Below are 20,775 nucleotides of genomic sequence, written 5' to 3'. Positions count from 1 at the left end.
TAACTGCTCTGAAAGCCTCTATCAATAGGATATCTTTTTATCTCATATCTTCTGACAAACTTTGAAAATCCTTTTACAGTGGACTCTACCCTCAAGGTCTGAGTTTAAGCTGCACCCTCCTTGTTAACTATATGATGATTGCTCTCAGACAAAACCTGTTTTTCTCCAAGCACCAGAGCTCTGCTAGACAATGCTGATGAGGCATTTGTGGACTGAAACATCCTGGCAGGCTCTAACAGCGTAATGCTTTACAGGTATTATTGCACAGACCCGATTGGTTCAAAACACTGCACGAGTGTGCGTAGTGTCTCCCTATAGACGCATCAGAAGTCACAAAAATGGTCCTACAAAGTCCAAGCTTGCCCTTATTAGCATGCAGCTCTGTGTCTCAATAACACACATTTGTTCTATTTATATCCTAGGACCTCCTGCATATGCTGGATAAAATCCACTCTTGATGTAACACTTGAAAACACCAGTCACTACTAACATCAAGGGGGGGGGGGGGGGGGGGGGAAGATTCACAAATTGCTCATTTTGATTACAGCAGCCAGCGCTGAAACCAGCTAGTGTCTACGGTACACTTCCCCCACACATACTTCCAAAACAGTTTTCAGCAATTTTCCAGTCATGTCTCAAATACATATTCTTCCTTTTTGTTAAGCAGCCGCTGATGACAGCCCTCAGCATAAAACTTATTTTACTGGCAGAACTTTTCCACAGGCAGTTTTGCCTTCGTGGTCTTTGCTTCTACCCTCCAAGTTTCATCGGGCCTAGGAGCACTCAGAAGACCATCTCTGACCCACAGAATTCTTTCTACTGGCTTAAACACGTCTCCCGTTTTTAGCCAGTTCACTAAATTCTTTAAAGTAATTACAATCAGAGTCAGCGTTAGAATTCAGCTTTCCCCCCTTCTTTTTAAACTAATTTCCCCACTTGCAATTTTGCATACCTCCCTGTAAAGAAACCTTGTTTTCTTTTTTATCAACACGTTGTCAATGCCCCTTATCAACTGAGCAATTAAACTGCAATTTAAATTAAACTTACGTCTCTCACAATGTTCTTCAAAGCATTGCCACCAGGCATTTGTCCCTCCCAGTTTCCTTCTCCTGTTGTCTCCTAATTTTCAAAAGGACAGTAACTACTTCCAAGTAGTTGATGCTACTTGTGAAATCATCAGCAAGATTCATGTTTAGAAGCTGCTGAGAAAGACGTTTGGAAATTACAGTTAAAAAAAAAGCTGCTAGATGATTTTCGTACTTCAAAACAAGTTTAATAGGACTCTCCCCCACACCACAGACACCAACCAACCACCAACAAAACCACACCATAAACCAAAACGACCACCAAGAAACCCTTAGGTACCTAGCACAGTTAAACTTCTATCCCATCCTGCCTTAGGTTTCCCCTGTAACACAGGGGGCAGGTAGCAATACAAATGCAGTAGCACTTCTCCTATAAAATTGTACCAAAATGGTTGCAAGTCTACTAAGTGGAATATAAAATTACTTATCAACGTGCAAATAAGGAAGTTGTACAGGATCCTATAAAACATTTATGCACAGAACTATGGAAGTGTTACCCTTGAAATATTATTCTTTCAAAAAGTTTAAATACCAAAACCAACCGTAAATCCCTTCCTCTCATAAGGAATTTTCTCATTGTATTTAGCATATCAGAAAACACACAAATTCAACTGCAGCAGAGCATTCCACAGCTGCCAGTACAAAGGACACACAGCGAGTGTTAAGCATTAAACCAACACAAACAGCAAATCGATTTTCCAGAAGAGCCTTTTAGAGCCTTGCAGAACTTCAAAATGGAGGGGAAGAGGCAGGAAAGGGGAGCTATGAAAAATGAACTGCTTTGCTCTTCTGTAGGTAAGTGATAATGCTATGTACAGATGACAGAAAACGTATGATGTGACAATTATTAAATAATAATGTGTTATGCTAATTATGACTTTGACTAGGAACCTATTTCCAAAGTCCCAGAAGTCAAACAGACATACTGCCCAAAATACAACACTTCTATGCAAATTAGCGCTGACGTTACTGTTCATACATACTGCTTCTTGAAGCGATGGTAAACGACTGAATCATTTGATACGCAAAACATTTTAAAAATCAGTTTATGCAACCTCAATATCTAAGAATTAATAAGTGTCTGGACAACCGGAGGAGATCCCCTTGTAATTCATCCACCAAAGGCAGAGGAAGTCAGCTCCCCCATGCTTTGGAGGTGCAGGCGCACCTACGGCCCAGGCCCTTGCAAAGCCTGTGGGTGTCTTGCCACATGGACAACAGCAGTCCTACGGCACGAGCATCTCCTTCCTCATGCCCATCCCCAGAAGGGCAGCAGAATACAAAAATTAAAATTTAACAGCAGGACAGCGTGACGCTTTCTTCTACCAGGCACATTTCGGTAGGCAGCCCTTGCCACCGGCCAGACACACCTTTGATTTACCGACAGATGGACGTCAACCTTAGCTAGTAAAATTGTGCACAAGATGACCCTTGCCAAGCATGCCACGGGCTTGGGAAAAAGACAGGGAGCAAGAACTATTGCTCATACAGCACAAATGAGTTGCACAGGCTTGTAAACTGGTAGAATAAAATTTATGTTTTCGTGACAACATGAAGGTAGGAGTGGGAGGGGAGGAGGTATTCAAATTCCCAACTGTTTCAGCTACATCAGCTTTTCAATAAAGCCAATAAGCTTTCCCTAATTTTTAACATTTCTCCGGCTTCACACCTCAAACTCATTAATTTCTATAGACCTTTGGGAAAAGGGGATGACTGGTAAAATGAAGTCCAAGAGATTCCAATTTTTCAGGTGACGGATAAGGAATTTAGGAGAGAAGTTCACACAGCCTTAAATAAATCAGTCACTCCGTCTACACCATACTCTAGCTTGAAACGAATACTCTTATTTAAATTTAGACACAGGCATTGCTAATGTAGTACCTCTCTTCGCCCTAGTTTGGGCTAGTGAAGTCTCAGAACAAAACAAGAGCCACTTCCACACGTACACCGGTTTCGCAGCGGTTCCCAGGACGAGACGTAGGTGAACCAACGCCCGCTGTAAGGAAGTGACCCGTGAAAACTTGGGGTGGGGGTGGCTGGGGGGGGGGGGGGGGGGGGCAGGAGCGGAGGTCCCGGGCGGGAGGGGCGGCGAGCGCGCGGCAGCGCCCGGCCTCGCGGCCTGTTCTCTACCGCCACCTGCCGGCCGCGGCCGGCGCCGCTGCTCGCGGAAGGGCCCCGAGCGCGGCACGCGGAGAGGCGGGGGCGGCGCGGGGGCGGCGCGGGGGCGGCGCCGTGCAAGGAGCTCCGCGGCGGGCACAGCAAAAACAAAGCAAAAGAGGAAAAAAGCCAAACCAACCAACCAACAAAACACCACACAAGAAACACCACAACAATATCTGAGGCAGTTTTAACATTTTCTCTGAGCAACCTCATCTAGTTAAAGATGTCCCTGCCCGTGGCAGGGGGATTGGACTAGATGACCTCTACTGGTCCCTTCCAACCCAAACCATTTTGTGATTCTATGATTTTTATTTTTTTTTTTTTTGTTAAAAGCTTCTTTTGTTTCCCCCACAAAGGAGTAAGACGGGCTTGCTCAAGGCAGGAGGATAAACTCTTGCACTGAGGACACACAGAGATGAAGCGTCTAAAGTCCAACAAGCTCAGGCCGACCAATTCCTAACAGCAGCATGGTGAAGAGACAAAGTGTAAGGCCACAGAAGTCTCCCCCAGACTACGTTTGTTTTTATTGAAACGGGAAATAATACAGCAGCTTCATCTGTGTCAAAAAAGAAACCGTAAAGCACCTACAAAATTCCTGCTGCACAGCAAGCCTAAGAGCCTAAGCTCAGCAAGCTGGGAAGAGCTCGCCTGGACATTTACCCATCTGCTGACTCTTGTTGCCATCTGCGTTCTGAAGGCCCCAAAAGGGCCCCCAGAGTCTTCACGGGCTGAACTACCAGGAGGAGATAACGTACAGTGACCACCTCTGCAGCTTTCAGTTGACTTCATGGCTACATGAGCTCATCTGGCAGAAAGCTTAAACCTGGCTGTAGCAGGCAACGTCTCCCCCATCCACCATTCAGATAGCTGGGACCTAGGTGGAAAAAGACAACACAAACACCAGAAATCCCTTCAGGCCCACACTGAAGCAGCTAAAGAAGAAAAGGTGCTTTTGTGCAAGGTGGCGAGAACCAAAGCACTCACCTCAAGTCTTTTCTTAAGGCGGCTTCTCCAAGGCTTTTTAATCATTTTACTTCCTTGCACATGGTCACTGGTGATTGACAAAAGGGATGTGCTTCTGCAAATAGGCTAGATGCAGCTTTAAAGCAAATTACTCCATATATGAAGCTTGAAATTCAAACAGCATCAAAAGCTTGGAGTCAGAAAATAAATACATTAAATTGTACGCACTACATACAAAAAACAAGATAATTTTTCTGATACAACTAGGTACAACCACAAGAAATGTACTTAAGACTACCACCCAGGGTTTTATGTCAACAGAAAGGAGATAGAATTCACACATGCAACACCTGTGAAATCACACTATTTAAACACCTAGCAAAACACATTTATTTTGTGGTTACATTTCAAGCTAGTTGTATTTAAAATTAGTGCATGTACAATTACACAGAAGAGCTTTTTTCCTAAAAAAAAAAAAAAAACAAAACCTGCTACTCTTACAAAAAAACACCCACTTTTGGGATTTATAAACATGACTTAAAAGCATCTGAAATTATCTGATGTTTTCTACTACCTCAAACATAGGCTGCTTCTAGAAACAGATCTTATAACAACATCGCATGTAAAATAAAACGTGACCAACTTTGTTTGTTAGAACAATTTACATGCACTTGCGTGACACCACACTATGAGCAACTCGGCTCTACATTCCTGTCCAAACAAATCTAATCTCTTCCTTACAATGAGCAGTCCAGAGCCTTCAAGTTGATTTTAACCAAGAGTATTTCTGGGCTATCTACGGAATGCTTGCGGGGGCAGCGGGGGGGGAGTGAGGGACCAGAAGGGAGTGGAAGAAACACCAGCAAGTAATAAGCAAATATGGTTGGAAGCTAAACCTTACTTTGGGTGTTGACCAAAAAAAATTATACTGTTCCTTATAAATCACTGCTTGGCTAACACTGACCTTCACTAAAACGTTTACAAAGTTAATGCTGTCCTGCAGATTCAAGCTCTATGAAAAATGGCACTTTCACCTCCTCTACTAACTTATGTTACTCCATTTATATGTGCTGGCACATTGGATCATAAATTATGGGGTCATAACCTGCTCTATATCCAGCTTTCCTATGTCTCATACAAACTGTTACTTATAATAGGTGAGTAGAGGTTTTCTACTAAGCTTTGACTAAAGAAAAACAAAACCACCTTTTAAAATCTGAAAATAAAATAAGGAATTTCATCTTAACTCATATGCAGATTATACCTTTTTTTTCCAGCTCACACTCTTTTACCTCCTTGATTTGAGCTACTGCTCCACAGCTTGCCTTGTGTCTCAGATCATAAGATTTTTAGAGAAGGGAAATCAGACTCATTTTTTGTGCAGGAAAGAGCCATTCACAATTATAGAAACAACAAGCAGCATGCATACAAATTCCCTCACAAGTTGCTTTGTTAGAAACATTCAAAAGTTTAAACAAGTTACAAGTTTAAATCTGTGCCAAAACTCAGTAGTAACATAGTTTAGGTTTGCTCTTTGCTGTCACCACTGTTTATAGTAGAAATCCTCAGACTTTCTACTACTGCTCTGAAGTTAAACTTTGTAACTTGAAAACTTTACTACATTATCTGCAAGAACAGAAGTCAAATCGATGGGTCAAAAGATACAAAAATCAAGAGGAACATAAAAAGCATGTTGGGATCTCAAAGGGTTTCTTCCACAGATAAAAGTGTAGCAGCCAGTGAAGAGGGTGATTACTTCTTCACTGGTCTCAGAGGTTTTCCCACTGCAGACCCAAAAGGGAGAACTACTCTGCCTGCGATGAAACACAGTACTAGCCCATTAATCAGAATGAGGGATTTTAAAGTGACTATTTAAAAAAAAAATATATATATATATATATAAATTGCCATTCCTCTGAATTCCAAAGTTTGTAACCACAGCTTGTAGGCACCTGTGATTTCATGTTTTCTATTACCTCCAACACAGACACTTTGCATTTGTAATGTGTGAGATTACAAAACGCATTTGTGTAATGTAAAGTGTGATCAACTTTATTTCTTTTTGTCTAATGTGCATTCTGCTACTCATTTGCAGACATTCTCCAAGAGAAAGTATTAAATCCCACAAACCTTATTTAGAAACAGGGAGGTTAGAACATTAAATTTCTTCGCTTTCACAAAGCATTCAGCTATTATATTGATGGCCATGGGAACATTATAAATAATTTAAGTAAATCCTACTGGTCTTGTCCCCCTTACATGACTTGAACAAAGAGATCCACGTAGATTTAACTAGCAACAAAAATTAATTAAACACGAAGGGTGAGCAAATAAAGGCATCTATTCTGAGATCTCCCAGAAGCATTAAATACCTTAGTAGTAGTGGACAATACTGTAAAACTTGATTCTTATGAGGTCTAGAACCAACTTTGATCTTTCAACAAGTTTCAAGATAAGGACAGTCTAAACTTTTACCTCCAGAAGTAATTTTGTAGCAAAATATTAGTTAAGAATGTCATATTCAAAATGCTTGCTGCTCTATCTACGCAGACATTGACCTCATCTTCTTCATAGCCCCTGTGCACCCACTGCTGAAGGTTATCAAATCTCTTGACAGAGGTCCCATTTGCTTAGGAGTCTAACTGTTGTACCAGTCAACGTTCTGATTAACACTGAGTTAATTTAAGACTAATTCAGAGTTAGTCTTCAGTGCATATTCTAAGGACTAAACAGCAACCAATGTTGTGTCTTTAGACAATTATGGGCAAAACCATATTTAACATGACATGAATATACTATTGCCAGTGTGGAATAGACCGTCAGAAACTCAACTAACACCTCTCAGACACGTCAGAGTGCCCCCTGTTCCTCCTATCAGGGCAGCCAAAATCCAGGCTGTACCGACAAGCACACCAACCTCTCTAAGCTGCATTTATCTCTTCCCAGAGAACCCCTTTATTTTCCACAACTGCAGATTCAAGATGAATGACTCAACCATGAGAATAAGTCAACACCAGAGATTCTAGTTTGCCTGCACTATACAAAACGATAATACAAAACCCTTCTACTGTTTGTTCTAGATATAGCCAACACTACTTAAACAAGACCAGAAAAAGTGAAGAGTTTCAAATCTCTATCTTCAACTCTACTTCCCTTGTTTACAGTTAGGTCACTGGGAAGTTTCTGTACAAGGATTCTTTTCTAAATGCCCTTGAAGCACCAAATCTGATTCTGAGCTTAGGCATAAGAACACACAATGTGAAAATCTAGGTGATTAAGTCAGGGGAAAAAAAAACAGATTAAAAATAATGTTTTCTAGGAGCAGCCTGTCAAATTCAGATACTTGTGTATTTACATCCCCAAGGTCAGTACCAAATATAACGAGTTATTTTCTGACTAATTTTCTACAAAGTAAACTTTAAAGGCCATAGCGGCCACTGGCAAATGGCCTTTCATTTTAAATAAATAAATAAATAAACAAACAAACCGACCCCCACAGCTCTAGTAAATGCAAATGTGGTAGCTGGTAACACAAAGAGGCTGTATAGAGCATTCCCTAACCATGAATTCCTGTTAATAGGACTATCAAGATTACTTTAATTAGTATCACTTGTCCGCTTCAAATCCCTTCAAAAAACCCAGAATGTCACAATCCTACTGTTAGAGACAACCATACTTTTTGTATTGTGCAGTTACTAAGCTCTGGGGTTTTAATTGCGTAACACTCCTCGATCACTCCAGGAAAAAATACAGATCCGTTCAAAGTGTTACAGTTACAAACTGCTTTGCATGTACATCAAATGGTACACGGAACCCATAAAATTAAATTGTGATTAGAAGAGGCAGGCTAATACCTCCACACAACATTGTCAGGACCAACAATTCAGAAAACAGAGCCTTGTAACCACAATAAAAAGAATAAATCTGCAGACAATAAATGTTGATCATTTGCATCTTTAATGCCACCTAATAATACTACACATGTAATTAGAGTGCAAGGATATAATTAGGATGATTTATCTACAATAGGTAGCATTTTCAGTCTTTTATGAAAAAGAAGGTACTAACCTACAATGGCATGCTATTGATCTGCTTTTACAAAGATATTCTCCAGTTTCAAATTCCTGAACAGAAATCACTGTAGAAACCTTCAGATGGTACTGATGCCATCCAGAGGGATCTCAAAGTTACCTTGAGTAAAAAAAAAGGAAATTGTTTCACTTCAGCTATTTCATTAGCCTGCCCTTTTCAAGTCTTCCAGCATGAAATTAGTAACATCAGTACCAGACTGCCTCCCTATTAGCCTAACACTAAAGGAGGACTACTTACGGGGAAAAAAAATTGCAAGAGGAAAAACGCATCCAACATGCTGGCACAGCAACTATAGCGTTTTCATGTTTATAAGAAGGTTTCCACATGCTATCCAAGTGAAGTTACAAACAGCCTGTCTACTAAATAATTTATAACAGGGGAAGCATACATTTTAAGTTGAGTCCAGAAAGGGACACAGATTTGATTACCAATTCTGGCCTTTTACCACTTTACCATCACAACTACAAGCATGCAAAACCCTTTAAGGTAACATTAAAGCCTTTTTGAGCAGTTGAAAACAGATATTAATCAAGTGTCGAAGAGACCACAGGAGACATAACACAGGAGCTAGGGGATGTTTTCATAGCAGAGGCTTGCAGAGGGTACTGGCATGTGAGCTGGTCAAGCCAGCATGCAGCTGAATATGGGAGCACACAATCTATTGCAGTGCATCTAGGACTGGTGGCAACAAGCATTGCACAATGTCTCAGCATGAAATAAATGGCATCCTTTCCCAAGAAGCCAATGGAGGATGCTGGGGCATTTCCAAACTTTTACCTGCAACTGTGGGGAGCCCAGGGACACAGAGTGGGCTTCACCCTTGCTAACCAACTGCAGGTGGTCAACCCAAGCTGAAGCGATACACACAGCCTTAACTCTGAAGCTCTAAAAAGCTACCCAGCCATGTTTGACAGCAAAAAAAAGTAAAAGGGTTGTCAGTAAACAGAAGGGCAGATGAAGGGAAACCCCAGGAGCACGATTTAAATTGGCCACACTGACTCTGGCTTCTACCCTTTGTGCCAGTACTCGCTCACCTGAGCCACAAAGCCTGGGATCCGGAGCTCATCAAGATCAGAGCTGGACCCTGTGCACCCAGGAATATGGCTGGCCCCGCTGCCTTCCCACAGCACAGCACCCCTTCCACCTGCATGGCACCTCAGGGAATAGTTTCCTGCTGGATTATCAGGCTGAACTGGCAAACCAGGATCAGGCAGGTTCATGCCAAGGAAAGGAAAAGAGAGGCACCAGGGAAGTGTCAATTCAGGTCAGCTGGCAAGGAACTGACTTCTTACCTCACTGAAAACCAGGAAAAGAAAAACTGCTTGCCATCTTAACACAAATGTGTTATTAACATTTTTTTAAGTTATTTAGACAACAATCAAAATCTACTCAAGCATGAGGAGAAGTAAAAAATACCCTTACTTCCACATTCCATTCGTAGAAATGAAGTAGGCTTGGAGATGCAATTACCATAACCACCTACTTTCCAGAGCACTAAACCTATATGTAAAGTTCAGCTCAAACTCTATCCCATGACAGCCTAGAGCTACCATGAGTAATACTGCCTTCCACAGATGACAAGTCAGAAGCTTCACCCAGTCTCTCCCTACTTTTTTTCAGAGTCTTCGTGGGGAAGTCTGTTACCACCCTCAGAGCAGGTTGAGCAGGAAGGTCACAGAAATACTGAAGGAGACAGGCAAAAGCATGAGTCCCTGGTCCCAGGGCAGCCCCATACCTGCTGGAGTTACTATTTCAGAGGGACTCCAAGACCCTCAAGCACCTGCCTCCTGATGCTGGAAAACTTCAGCAGGGCTGGAAGTGACCCTCCAACCAGTCCCAAAAAAAGCACTATAAAGCCAGCTCTAAATTATACATTAGGCCAGAAAAATCTATAACCACACAATGGAGTCCAACTTGCAGTTGATTATCCCTGAAAAATGCAGGAACACAGCCCCCAAATAAAACAATTACAACTTGCCACCATGGAAAGTAACCCTTTCAGTTTACTCATGGTTTCTCTCCTGGTTTCCCTTCTGTTTGCATTAGCAAAAGCAATTGGAATAAGGGCTCAAGAATTAGAAAACAAGGCAGGCAATCATAATAATCAAATAGGCAGAAAATAAGTTTAAAAAATTATATAGGGATATATACACACACTTTACTGACGACTTTTCAAATGGTCCTTGTCTCATGTAAAAAGAGGAGAGTGAGTCATGTTTAATTCACAAATCTGATACAGAAAGGCAGGCATAGCTTCAGTGAAACAGGTGTAAAAATCTTGCAGCATCACTTTGGCAATGCTTGAAAGATTTCTTGTTTAATTAAGGTGTTCCTAGAAACACAAAGAGGGAAATAAAGTACAAATCTTCCTGAACATAAGCTGACTTTTCTGAGTTTTTAATCTAACAGTGCCAAATACTCTATAAAATTGCCTCTCTATGTTAGAGGTTTGCATCAACCTAGCCTGAAAACAAAAATATTCACACTTCTCATTTTTCCCCTCCTTGTTCAAGCTAGAAGTATGCAATATCCATAACACATATGGCTCCGCAGTGAACTGTGACTTCAACGTACTTACTTGACAACGAAGAAAGCCTCAAGGCCTGTATTTGTAAGAATAAAGCAGATCACACTAATCTGGCTGTAGGAATTTAAAGACTGGTATCATATTGCAACTGGCTACCCACTTGAACGTAATTTCTCCTCAGGTTTTTCTTTCTACTTGAACTGCCAGCAGTGTTAATCAACCCATTCAAGCAGCACACATTACCACTACAGAATCCAAGGAAAGCTCTAGATCTTACACCGCATTCTCCAATAGATGAAACCACATAGAATTTAAGTTTAATTGGTTTTGACATCCTTCTAAACAAACCAGTTTCCACTAGTGAGTTGGAAGACTACACACTATATTTGAAATTATTTTACAAATGCAGTCTTGAAGGCTTGAGAATATTTTTTTTTTAAATTTAAAATAGTAAGCCAAAAATGGGATAGATTTTATTGGGAATTAGAAGTTTTAACAGGAAACCACAAAGTTTATGCTAATTGCTTTGGGTAGTCCCAAAGTATTCCCTGAACAGGGTTGCTTAGCTTTTCTAAGCAAAGTCAGTTTAAGAAGCATAAGCAAGAAACACCCTTTACAGTTGAAACATTTTCCCAGAAATTCCAGGGGACTGTAAAAGTTTCAAGCATGTTAACAAGATGTAACAGTGCCAGTATTTAAAAAGGGGGCCAACAAATACTGTCTTAACTTTGGGGGTTTTTTAATTCCTCTCTGACAGGACTACATCATGTATCTAATCAGAAACTGACCCCTGCCTAACTTCAAACTTCTTTTAAATCATGGAGTAAGGGGGGAACCAGAATGAAGGGGGGTGGGGGGGACAGCAAATCAGCCGCCTTACTAAACACAACCTCCTTGCTTTGGTGCTTCCATTGTTTGTTGGCTTCTAATTCTTTATTTTCATTAATCTTGTGGGTTTCCTATTTAAAAAGCATTTCATTTATCATTATTCCTGGATTTTTGAATGGCAGGGAGTCATTAGGAGTGATGTATTGTACAAAAAAAAAGAAAAAAGCTAAAACATGTCTGGGTCAGCTGTACTATCACTTCAATGGGACATGTTATCATCAACCAGTGCGAGAAAGGTTTTTTGGTCCCGTCTGCCCCCCCATCTAAAAGAGATAAAGGTCCTGATCTTTCTCAGGACAGACCTTTAAAGCAAGCATTTTGTGATGATCTCCATATTTGCATTCAGAGTATATTTTTATGGAAACAGGTTGCTAGTGCTGTGCAGTTTTCTAGAGTGTGCATCAAATACCTCAGTCTGAAAATGCAGCATACAAATGAGGAACAGAGTGTGACAAAGCAAGAGGAACAGGGGATACCAAAGCAGGAGCAAAACCCTACAATCGCAGTGGTCTCAAAGATTAGCATTAGGTAATCCTGAACTGAATGCATTTTAAACGAGGGACTATTCCTTCAGATATGGCAAACACACTATTAGCTGCAGTTTTAACAACACTGAGAGCAATCCTTACACGTACTGAGTGTCCCACGACAGAAGGCATCTTGTCCACAGAAATTGCTGAAGAATTCTGTGCCAGACAAGCAAATGAGAACTCTTAATCTGCTCCTTTAATCTTCTAGTTAAGCACCAAGCAATAAAATAACCACTCAATATCACTTACTCTGATATTAAAACTTTACACTGAACTGCCTATACACTACAAAATTTTGTACTGATCTTGTACAAAACAAAGACTGAAGCTCTGGTTGCTCTAGGAACAGCTCACAGTTTTGGTACAAGGATAGGATTTTAGGATCGTAGAACAAAGTTGAATGCTTCTGCTAAAAAAAAAAAAGTAGCATGAAACACTTCGCAGTCTTAGCTATGATACCATTTAGAAAGGGGTAATGAACTTCCATCTGAACTAGTGAATTACATCATCACTCATGGGGCAAGATTGCACTACCTTAAGACATACTCAATGCATGGTTAAAATTAACACAATCAAAGAGGCTTCCTTGAAAAATAAAAAGTTTTTTTAAAATGATTTAAAAAAGAAAAAAGGACAAACCTACACTTCTGGAACAGAAACTGCTTGTTTCGAACTCTAACTTCACCAAAAAGAGTCATTCAATTTATCATAAATTAAAACCAATATAGACAGGTAAACTACTTATCCCAAATACCAAATATTCTGAATATATTAGACCAAAAAGTTTTGACAATATGAATGAAGTTTGTTTCCTGAATATTGGTATACATCACATCAAATGCATCACACACAAAGGTGCTGTTCTGTGGGTTGTTTCGTTTTGAGGGTTTGGGAGAGAAGGCATGTTTTCCTTGGTAAGCAGGAGCTTGTTTCTTGGTTTTTAACCATGAGACGGTTGCCTATAATAACTTCAGAGCACACAGGTTGAAGGAGACTTAAACTAATCCCTTTCAGAATCTGCCGACACAGCGCACTCGCCACGCCAGGTCCCCGTGGATTTGGTTAAAGCAGCTGAAGGAGTTAATTCCCACTCTTTGCTGAGCAAATGCCCACAGAAACTTCAAATGGGAGCTGGGGAGGTCACAGCCCAGCACATCATCTGCAACCATCACCCCCTGCCGCAGTCAACCGCGGCCATAATGGAGTGGCCACACTTCCCTCTCCGTGATCTGCCTTTTGGTTTCAAGCTCTTGATGGGAGTTACTGGAGCAGACAGTCGAGGATAACAACTCCTAAAACAGATCACCAGTTGCCTTGGGGACCTTAGCTATCTGAAATATTTCTGAGGCTAAAGCCAACCAAGTCCAAACAAAAGCACTGCACAAACACATAATGCACTCTTGCTGGTATACCTTAACGCCATACCTTTAGTTAAGTGACTGTTCTTTTGTTGGGAACACATCTACATACACATTTCCTTACTGATATCCTGAAAAGCAGCCTTGTCCTGAAAGCTACCCGGTCTACACAGCTCAACCTGAGTAAGCAAAATCTATCAAGTGAGTTCATTCCTCTTCTGATGTAATCGAGTTGGAGAACATTAAAAATGTTAACTCCCTGATAAGCCAAGGAAGGTGGCTCAACAGGACCTTCAGAGGCTCCCCAAGGAAAGAAGGATAAAATGGGGGCTCAACATTGGAAAAAAAAAAGTGATTCAAGACTTATCTCCAGCAGAGCAAGGAAGGGCTGGATCACAAACACTCTTTCGCCAAGATTAAAAGAAGGTATATGTGCCCTAGGATGACATATTGAATATTAGTCTGAATTAATTCTGAAGTAATTTATTTCACTTTGAAAAACTTGTGCAGTCTCTTTTTCCAGAATTAGTCTACTTTAATCCAATTTACCCTAATCCATTCCTAAAGTGAGTTATACTAAACTGAATTTTAATATGTAATTTTAATACTGAATGAAAGCAACCCACACAGAAGTTTAACATGATTTAACTAAACTATTTTAAATTCATTTTTAATTTGAATGTGACCTCATTGTCACATATGGACATGTCACCTTCACCCGTGCTTCAAAAAAAAGCCTATCTGAAATGGAGAGGTTGGGCCTGACAACATGGAACAATGTATCTACAGTCACTGCTGTGCCAGGCAGAAGACTTCACATAAGGTGTCCTTCCCTGTTGGAAAGGCAGCTTCTCACTTGGCCGCCAAGGGTTAAACAGGTGTGAGGGCTTTCACCTCAATAAGGGTTGCTGAATGCGACTGTAAGGCACCTTTTTTTGGAAAGGTGGAACACATATGGAAAAACTTGCAGACATCCTCTCCCTGGTAGAGCTATGCTTACTAAAGAACGAAGCAAGCAGTTCAATTCCAAACCCTAGCTGTCTTCATGCTTGACTTGTAAGGTAACTTACGTTTGTAAATGAGTCTGCATTAAGAACCATAAATCTTGCTCAATTCACAGTTTTAGAGAAGGGGGGGGGCGGGGGGGAGGAAAGACAGAAGCACAAACCCATTCCTCATCTGCAACTCATCTGCAAGAACTTTTTTAAGGTCTTTGATACTGGGCTAGTTGGGAATGCATCACTTTAAAAAAAAAAAAATCCCATCTGACCGTTCAGTAAAGGTGCAAAGGTTATGAAAGGTTATGAAGGTTATTAAAAGTCTCTCTGGAACAGAGACGAACCAGCCACTCTGCCAGGCGGGAGCATTTTAAACCTGCATCAACCTGTTCCCACACCCCATGAAACTGCAGGCTTCAGTTCTACTAGGATTAAAGAATTGTTGCTTGTAAGGCACCTCTAGAGGCCATGTAGGCCAAATACCTCCTTCAAAGCAGACTATCACCAACACTACAACACCAGCCGTGGTTCTGCCTATCTGACACTTGGAAGCCTCCATGGACAGGGATTCCCTGGACTCTTCTCTGTTCTCCTCCACCACCCTCCTCCACATGAGCGGTGTTTCACAGCACCCAATCTGAGCCTCCCAAGCCGCAATCCGTGGCAACTACCCCTTGCTGTATTGTTTGCTGCTACGAAAAAGGGATCGGCTCTGTCATCTTCGTAACTGTTCTTCAAGGTCTTGCAGGCTCGTTAAGATTATCCCCTTACTCTTCATCTTGAGACCAAACAAGTCCAGCTCTCTCCAGGTGCCCCTTGTAGGTCACACCTTCCAGGCCCTAACCATCTCTGCTTCTCAACGTCCTTGACCTAGGAAGAGGGCAAGAGTCCCAATACCCAACAAAAACACTCCAGACATACCTCACTAGCACTGAATAGAGGGGGACAACAGCTTCCCCCAATCTGCTGGCTACAATCCTCCCAGTGCAGCCCAGTATGCCATTTGCTTTGTTCACAAAAAAAAAAATAATTAAAAAACGAAAAAACCCAAACTGCCTCATACCCTCCTGCTGAGATTGGTCCCGGCACTGATGTTCTTGGTCCAGATGCCCTTCAGGATTCTATTCAAAATTAAATTATCAACCCCAAACTATTCTGTCTTCCAGCAATATACCACGTGTCATGACTACCAGAGTAGAATACAGAGACACCACAACTCACTTTGTACATCATGCCATTTCAACACCAGACATCCCCTATCAGAAATAGTTAGGAGCACTGGTCATCCTCCATTAAAAAATTGGCACTGAAAATGAAAAAGACAGCAGTAAGTGGTAGAGTGGGTATTGTAACTACAACGTGAATTACAATTATGCTCCTCTTCTGAGTGCCTAGTAAAATACACACCTTTGATCGTTGACATCTACATGACTTCTAGCAAAAGCAAAGCTATAAACCTGAAAGTTCTGCAGTTAAAAAAATTGGGGGGGAGGGTTTGGAAATTTTTCCCCCCATCAGCAGATTTCCCCAGCGTGCAACCAAATACATCTCATCTGGAATTGTACTCCGAGATCATTAGTCTGATATACTAATACTTCCCTGACTTTTTCAGTGAGAACGTGCACTAGGAGAACTTGAAGAAAAAGGGGCATCTCATCTTCAGCGTTTGGAATTCTAAAAAGTGTCTTGCAACTAATGTCTATTTCTAACCTGATTCATCCATAATATGAACCATAACAATAATATTTTGAGTAAGAGCTGTCTCAAAGTCAATTTCTGCAGGCATGTAAAGGAAAGTGTCAAAACACACACATTTGTTCTAATAAATTAGAATAAAGTTTAAGGAACCCTAAGCATAAGCACACACCTACCTTTTTACTTAAAAAAAAAAAAAAGGTTGTGTTTTAACATTGAAGCATTAAATACAAAAATGCATTACACAGTTTTCTAACAGATAAACACAGACTACGGAAAACTTGCACTTCCCTTCTCTCCAAGGGAGATCTGACTTCTGAAACTCTGTGCTTTCAGGAGGTGTTGAAATGACAAAGGTAGAAAGAACTGTTTGATACGTCAATAAAGACATTGATCCTTCACTGCTTAAGAAGAAACCTGATCTGCTTATTACTTACTGTGTAAGAAAGAGGATTAAATATGAGAAGAGTGAACTTGCCACAATTTGCTTCACAACATTAATAAAACTTTCAACAGTAATTTTGTTGCTAAGTCTGCTAACGCAAAATGTTCAAATAGCCCTGGAACAATTTATTTGACAACAGAGCATTAGTCTCTGAAAGAAAGTCAAGGCTACTTACTATGCAAGTGCTATAAGATCACCCCTTGGTATGGAGAATGCATGTGTATCTTCTTTCCAAATCAGATTTTTGTTATTCTGTGTGATATTAATCTCCATGGGGGTGGACACCTCTGTGAAGGTGCAATGGTTCATCTCCCAGTTCTGGTCAATTCTTGTTTTAATCTCATTTCAGATCAGAGTCTTCACACATAGTGAGATATTAATCTCTATGGGGGCAGACATCTCAGATGGCCTTAAAGCGCAGCTCCCCCTCTTCTGGTCAATTCTTATTTTAATTCTAATTTCTTGTGATTTATATTCCTCTTTCAGGTTTAATATATTCTATGTCGCTTTTCTCAGCAAGTCTCCTATCTCCCTCCTCTGCCTCTTTTCAGAGATTTTCACAGGAATATTACTGGTTTGGTCCCTTTCACCAACCATGTCCCTCAAAATCATCGTAGGTGTTATTGGAATTATGGACAGGTTGAGGTGTTACTGTCAATAGGTGTTACTGCCATCAACACTACTTGCAAACATACTGATAATGCTTGCCTTCTTAACGACTAGTTTTCTCAGTGGGGTTTTATTTTGTGCAGCCTTGCTTCATGTAAAATTTCACTTGCCTGTTTCAGGATGGGATAACCCCACAGCTAAGTTAACAAACTAGGATATCAGTTAGCATATAAGAAATTAAAGTCTAATGCTTTATCATAGACTTTCTGATTGACAATCAAGTCTCTGGGCTGCATGCAGTCCTCCTCCTGCAAACTGAGGGACGTAGCACAAACAGATCTCACAGGAACATTGTGAAGCTAAAGTATTTCAGGTCTCTCAAATGTCAGTCTCAGAAGGGGCAACAGAATATCAGATGAGGAAGACAGAACCAACGTATTTAGCCTGCTTAGTATCCGGCCTCAAACATTTTGAGACCATATCTTTGCTCTTCCCACTAAATATAGAGCTTTGTACGAATACAGTATTTAATTTCACTATCTAAACAAGCTTTTGATTTCCCCTGCAAGGTTTGCTTCTCAGCCTTGAAAACGTAATCACTTTCTCATCACCAAATTAACATATAATCATCATTTTCATCTCCCATTTACTCACCACTTGAAAAACCTACTACCCAAATGGTTAAATGCAAAACAGATAGATGCATGTTTGTAAAAAGGGCAAGAGACGTTATTTCAAAAATATCACTACTCTTTCAGAGCATGGTTCTTTTCAATTCTTTGTCCCACTGATTTTTATATACTCTCTTGCAGAGAGCCTTTCTTATGTCCTAATTTTCTTTTTTAAATAAGCTGTACCAGTGTTAGGAATTTAGTTCAAAACAGCAGGAAAAAAGTGAACGCCCTGATTGGCTCCATTTACCAAGCATCAGTCCGTTTCTCAGCACAGTTCTCACACGCACGAACTATACCACCACAGAGAAGAGTAAACCAGAAGCTCCGTGTCTGAAGTGCTCCAACACTTCTCAGGGAAGGTTGGTTCAGAGTTAGTAGACTATGTACCACGAAATCCCTAGGAATGCAACACAGCAGAGACATTCAGCCTACAGGAAAAAGCTGTCTAATCTGAGGTAACCCTGCCTGGCTACACCACGTGCAATGGGTCTGAGCCTCACTTTCCATAACGCTTCAGTTCAGGGACCAGCATCTATTGCACCAAATTGCTTGCCAACGTAGATACAGCCACAGACTTCCTAAGACACAGCAAAACAGAATTGTCCTGACAGTTACCTGTGTCACAGAAAACTGCCAAGATCCTTCCAACTTCTCACCATAGCAGCTCATAAAAGTTCAAGAGCAAAAAAAGGCAGTGCAACTAAATGTGCAGAAAACCCTTATTTTGCCTTTGGAAATATTTTTTGAAAATGTTTCTATTCGCAACCATTCAAGTTAAAAGCTTAAATTAAAAACGGAACCTTTCCTATTTATTCAGGTGAGTGGATTTTCCAAGTCTTCAATTCAAATCTTTTTGGAAAGCAAACTGAATTCCACTTCAGAGCATTTACCCAAGCTTTGACTTCATTTAATTTTTCCGTACATTTCCACTTTCATACACGACCCTAATGGCCATCTGCTAGGCTACTATCTTCTGCACTCCATTAGCAAGTTTTCAACTACTGATTACAGTCTCCCATTAAGAATATCTTCTTTTCCCATGCACTTCATCTGCTGCTATTACAACGTTTCATCATGCCAGAATCTGTAAACTGTGTCTGAGAACAAACTCCTCTGTGTTAGGTAAACTGATCAATCATATATGAAAGAAACCAAAAATACTCCAGGGAACCCAGAAGTATTTAGACATTTTACCATGTATAAACACATTCCTCAAACAGCCACTGGGTCCATTTACGAGCTATACATCAACTACTGAACATTTACATAGAAGGTAAATATCAATGATTGTATCTTATATACTGCTAAAGGTAAATCCTCTTAATTATAACTTATTTAGACAGAAATCTTCAGTCTGTGCAACTCTAACGTTCTTAATGTTGTTACACTTTCTCTATTTTTCCCCCTTCCCCACAGATGAGAAAAAATCCGAGGTCTGATTCCACCACCCCTCCCCCCCCCCCTTTTTTTTTTTTTAAATTGGGTTCTAAGCCTCAAAAGTGTAAGAAAAGAGCAACTTCTCTGGGCCTAAACATAGTCAAAATAATCTTTTACATAAGGAGGCCCTATTTTGCTAAAATACTCAGGCAACACACAGTCTTCTCTTTCTTAATTCTTACACAAAGAAATGTAAATTTAATCAGATGCTCGATTACTATAGTTGGGATATAGTAAACAAGCAGGTGAAAGAGAATGTAAAAGAAGGGCAGTAAGGATACTGTCACAAACAAGACAGTCATCTCAGACGCAGAATTTCTCAGAAGAGGATTCTGAAGTAAACAGAACCCAGTTTTACCTGAATTCCTCTGTGACAAGGCCTTTTTAATACAGTAGACTGGAAGATAAAGATACTGTGATCTGGGAATTTTAAAAACCCCACACCAATAAATAGAGGCTGAGCAGAAGCAAGGAAGAAACTGGAGAACTCTAAGGAAAGTTACCAAAACCCTCTGACCTGTGGGCTGGGAGCCTGGAAAGTGAGGTCTTAAGCAAGAAGGTACTCATCCCATAGGCGAGTACGCTGGTTTGGTTTTCTGTCCTGTTTAATCTGGTAATACAGTCAACATACAGCATGAGTGGTTTGGAATTTTACTTATTACTGGCCACACACCTACAATTGTCAGTGTAACAAGATGATGACAAAACATGAGTTTCTCCTGAAGTACCAAAAGCTGAAGAGCAGCAACAAGCACGGGTTTAACTTCTTTTGTTTCTCAGTCCACATTTAGCATCCTATAATAGAGTAAAGCCATCTCCCATTGATGGCACACTAAAGAAACTCATCAACTTCAAGACTTTTGCAATGGATTTGCAGACCTTTCTGCCACTTTTTAATACTACACTTTCTTCTTCAAACCTTTTGTTTCATTTGCATAGCTGCAAGACTGCCACCATCTCAGGACTCAATCCTCAACCACAAGACAAGAACTGATGTAATATGGAAGAACATGGAAAAGGATCTGGGATCTTCACGATTTAAGGGGTTTTTTTTATTATAAAATTGTGACCCCAGGACCTAATTTTTTCCTCCAAACACAAGAGCAGTTGCTTTTCCTTACTAAATAATCTGTTAGGTAATCAACATCAGTACTGTAGTGCACCTCAAAAGTAAATCAAATTGTAATGTTATTTGGGAGATGAATAAATATTTACCAACTTCATTCATTTGTTCCTGTGTCCTCTAGGGACTGCCTAAATCATCAGCTTATTAACTCTGAGCATTTTCTTTGGCATTTGCCTCCATTCCCGGTT

The 20,775-nt window shown here is 40.5% G+C and overlaps 1 protein-coding gene and 1 long non-coding RNA gene across 7 annotated transcripts in view; one reads left to right on the top strand and one right to left on the bottom strand.

Moving 5' to 3' along the window:
- PTPRK (protein tyrosine phosphatase receptor type K) overlaps positions 1-20,775 on the bottom strand; it is a 414,239-nt gene that overhangs the window by 381,094 nt on the left and 12,370 nt on the right. The window contains exon 1 of one of the 6 annotated variants that reach the window (XM_064447324.1): positions 1,628-1,688. The exons of the other annotated variants lie outside the window; for them this stretch is intronic. The gene's annotated coding sequence lies outside the window, so the exon portion shown is untranslated. Of the gene's footprint in view, positions 1-1,627; positions 1,689-20,775 lie in introns of those variants that run through there. 6 annotated transcript variants of the gene reach the window in all.
- Positions 1,783-4,754, top strand: LOC135312599 (uncharacterized). The gene is made up of 2 exons (XR_010372209.1): positions 1,783-1,880; positions 3,602-4,754. It is a non-coding gene; the product is annotated as an uncharacterized LOC135312599 (long non-coding RNA).

This window comes from Phalacrocorax carbo, chromosome 3 (genome assembly GCF_963921805.1).
Source record: "Phalacrocorax carbo chromosome 3, bPhaCar2.1, whole genome shotgun sequence".
Lineage (NCBI taxonomy): Eukaryota > Metazoa > Chordata > Aves > Suliformes > Phalacrocoracidae > Phalacrocorax > Phalacrocorax carbo.
The sequence above is the reverse complement of the archived record's forward strand: the minus strand, read 5'-3'. Positions and strand labels throughout refer to the sequence as shown.